This window comes from Odontesthes bonariensis, chromosome 14 (assembly GCF_027942865.1).
Source record: "Odontesthes bonariensis isolate fOdoBon6 chromosome 14, fOdoBon6.hap1, whole genome shotgun sequence".
NCBI lineage: Eukaryota > Metazoa > Chordata > Actinopteri > Atheriniformes > Atherinopsidae > Odontesthes > Odontesthes bonariensis.
In genome coordinates this window covers 4,335,625-4,340,093 of record NC_134519.1, presented here as the reverse complement: position 1 = coordinate 4,340,093, position 4,469 = coordinate 4,335,625, and positions in this window count along the sequence as shown.

Genomic DNA, 4,469 nt, shown 5'->3' with positions numbered 1-4,469 from the left:
GAAACCAGCCCAGAAACCAGCACAGAAACCAGCACAGAAACCAGCACAGAAACCAGCACAGAAACCAGCACAGAAACCAGCACAGAAACCAGCCCAGAAACCAGCACAGAAACCAGCACAGAAACAGAAACCAGCACAGAAACCAGCACAGAAACCAGCACAGAAACAGAAACCAGCACAGAAACCAGCCCAGAAACCAGCCCAGAAACCAGCCCAGAAACCAGCACAGAAACCAGCACAGAAACCAGCACAGAAACCAGCACAGAAACCAGCACAGAAACAGAAACCAGCACAGAAACCAGCACAGAAACCAGCCCAGAAACCAGCCCAGAAACCAGCACAGAAACCAGCACAGAAACCAGCACAGAAACCAGCACAGAAACAGAAACCAGCACAGAAACCAGCACAGAAACCAGCACAGAAACCATGCTCATCCTGAATGTCTCACTATGATTACAACAACAAACTACAAATACAACATGAAGAAAGTCGAGCACATGCACGCCAGCTTCAGCTCATCCCAGTATTAAGGTAAATGTGGTCTGAATTGAACATGTATTGGCTGTGTTGGTTCTTTTTTTGTGGGATGTTTTATATGTAGAAATGTATGTTTACAAAAAGGGGACTTTAGTATGTTGTGGTGAAAGTGGCTCTGCCCTTGATTTTGCTGCCAATGTGGCTCTGGTGAAATAAATAGTGAGCATCACTGTGTTAGAGCCTCACAAAGCTAACAACCTGCCCTCTTTAAATAAAAGTTCTGTAAATATGAACGTGTTTTTCAGAGCAACAGCAAGACATGAAGTCAGTCATCAAACAGCAGCAAAACAACATGAAAGGAATAAAAGCAAGAAGTCCACAAAGGACCAAAAGAGCACAGAAATGCATCCCGACATGATAAGATTTCCTTAGCTGGAAACTGACATTTCTGAGGAAAATTAGGAAAAAATGACATAAATATAGTTTATTATTATTATTATTTTATAGTATGTTGTGGTAAAAGTGGCTCTTCCCTTGATTTTGCTGCCAAAGTGGCTCTGGTGAAATCAACAGTGAGTATCGCTGCTGTAGAGGGTAAATCAGGTTCCAGGGGGAAGCATCTCTGCAGGTTACTCGAGTGTTTCTGGCTCAGAAGAAGTGTTCACACTCTGAGGGAGAAATGAAAATGTCTTAATGGAGCTCCTCTTTTCCTTCCCACCACTTCACCCGAGCCCTTTTCCAACAGATCGCCTGAAGAGCTCAATTGTGCTCGGCTAATGCATAACAAACAGATGGAGCTGAGTGCAATCACTCCGGCGTGGCGTCTCCATCTCTGTCTCGCTGCCTCTCTCTGAGATAAATCAAAATTACGGGTTTTTGTTGGCATTGGTGCAGCAACATGGGGGGAAACACAAGAGCAACAAAGCGCTCGTTAGTCTCAGAATCACAAACATGCCCGGAGAAGGAGAATGAATTAATGTCATTTTGCTCCTATTCTTTTAAATTGAGACTACCTGAAAAAGTCGTGATTACGTTCAACAGTCACTTTAACGCAGTTACAGCAGCTGGATGTAAATTAAACAAGTCACCCAAGAGCCACATCTCAGACTCTGCGGGCCTCAGTCGGCATGTTAAAGGTTAAAGGTCACCCCAAGGTCAGAAACCCAAGAGCTACATCTCAGACTAAAAGGGGGTTCACTTAGTTTCTCACTCACTGCTGCTACCAGCTGCTGGATCAGGGGTTCACTTAGTTTCTCACTCACTGCAACTACCAGCTGCTGGATCAGGGGTTCACTTAGTTTCTCACTCACTGCTACCAGCTGCTGGATCAGGGGTTCACTTAGTTTCTCACTTACTGCTACCAGCTGCTGGATCAGGGGTTCACTTAGTTTCTCACTCACTGCTACCAGCTGCTGGATCAGGGGTTCACTTAGTTTCTCACTGCTGCTACCAGCTGCTGGATCAGGGGTTCACTTAGTTTCTCACTCACTGCTGCTACCAGCTGCTGGATCAGGGGTTCACTTAGTTTCTCACTCACTGCTGCTACCAGCTGCTGGATCAGGGGTTCATTTAGTTTCTCACTGCTGCTACCAGCTGCTGGATCAGGGGTTCACTTAGTTTCTCACTCACTGCTGCTACCAGCTGCTGGATCAGGGGTTCACTTAGTTTCTCACTCACTGCTGCTACCAGCTGCTGGATCAGGGGTTCACTTAGTTTCTCACTGCTGCTACCAGCTGCTGGATCAGGGGTTCACTTAGTTTCTCATTCACTGCTGCTACCAGCTGCTGGATCAGGGGTTCACTTAGTTTCTCACTGCTGCTACCAGCTGCTGGATCAGGGGTTCACTTAGTTTCTCACTGCTGCTACCAGCTGCTGGATCAGGGGTTCACTTAGTTTCTCACTGCTGCTACCAGCTGCTGGATCAGGGGTTCACTTAGTTTCTCACTCACTGCTGCTACCGGCTGCTGGATCAGGGGTTCACTTAGTTTCTCACTCACTGCTGCTACCAGCTGCTGGATCAGGGGTTCACTTAGTTTCTCACTCACTGCTGCTACCAGCTGCTGGATCAGGGGAAACTAAGTGAACCCCTGATCCAGCAGCTGGTAGCAGCAGTGAGTGAGAAACTAAGTGAGCAGGCAGTGATACGAAGGGAGAGAAAATAGGGCCAAGAGATTGTGAGGTCTGACTTTTTCCTGGAGAATGATTTTGTGATGCAAATGTATTACTCTGTTGAACGCATATTGTTCTGAGAAGCAAAAGGCTTTATTTTTTAAACCCCAGCCAACTAGCCGGACTACCTTCATCAACACCAAAACGAGGCTGGAACTCTGCTCACAGGACGCAGCAGGGGGTAAGAAGATGTTCAGAAATGATGCTGCTGATATGGGATGTTACACAGCTTCATGTCTAAAGAGGCGAACTGTCCCTTTAAAGGCATTAGAATCCAATTAATTGTGATACAATCATCCATCCATCTATTTTCTATAACTGCTTAATCCAATTTTAGGGTCGCGGGGTGGTGGAGCCTATCCCAGCTGTCATTAGGCAAGAGGCAAATCCTGGACAGGTCGCCATCACAGAGACAAACTCACTCCCAAGGACAATTTTAGAGTCACCAGTTAACCCAACATGCATGTTTTTGGACCGGAGAGAACCCACGCTTACACGGGGTGAACATGCAAAGCCCCAGCTGGGGATCAGACCTGGAACCACCCCACACACCACCGTCTAATCCATAAAAAATCAAGTTCTGGTTCTTTTTGGCTAATCTTTGCAGCCCTAACGGTGAGTATAAAGTAGGTCTGCATGAATCTAACTATGGAATAAAAAAAAGAAAATGACAAACAAAGCAGTCGCATGTTTTTATCCAGCAGAGCTGATATTTTGTTTCAGGTGAACTTTATTTATACAAAATCAAAACAAAGTGAGTAAAGCAAGAAACAAGCGACGATCAGCTGTTTTTCTTAAAGTCACAAAGCGTTTCGGACTGATTTCTGACTGTAAAAATGGCAACAAAGTAGAAAACGGAAGCCAAACTGGGATCAAAAAAACAAGAAAGACAAAGAAGTGAACCCGAATCTCTAAAAGCTGAGATAATTCTGTTATTTAAAATTTGATTAATAACGTTTCTACAAGAAATCTGCCTTTTTGTTTCCCTGAGATCGCAGAATATCACCGGAGAACAAGCTTTGGTGTCTCTGATTTCGTTATTGCAGTCAAGACGTAGCCAGAGGTGGGTAGTAACGAGTTACATTTACTGAAAACATTATACTTCTAGGAGTAGTTTTAAATCTCTATACTTTTTACTTTTCCTTGAGTAGATGTGTGCAGCAGAAACTGTCCTCTTACTCCGCTACATTAGGCTACAATGAGCTGGTTACTTTTCTTCTTACCTCTTTGGTATTCTACGCCTCATTATTTTTATCCTCCCGCGTACGCCTCATTTTAATGTTTTATTCTGACAGAGAGAGAGACTTCCTCCAAAGGCTCTACCACCTGACTGTGTTCCACCAATCAGACGCAGCCGTGCAGTCTGGTCACGTGACCGTACTCGATCTCAGCGGCGGGACGGGTTAGCTTTAGCATTAGCAGTCGTAGCAAACAAAGAAAGAAACAGATGAAAAATGTCAGAACCAACGGTGGGAAATGAAGACGCAGACGAGGCCTCATACTGAAAGCATGTTTACCTTACAAAGAGTGAGAAACAGCAGCTACATTATGTGTCTTCTGTGGCAACCAAAACAAACGCACATTTCAGCAGAAACTCAACATCTAACTTGAGGAAACATGTAGCGCTAAGTTTCCTAAACTCGTTTTTTCCCCCATGGATAGGTGAATGTTTGTTTTTTAGGTTACATATGGGTTACATATGTTTTAAACATTTCCTAAGTCTCTTTTATTTTTTATTGAAGTACTCGAATTTACCTGGATTATTTTAATTTAAACTATTTTATAATTAATTCATTTTAATTTATTTTATCAATTGGATGAAC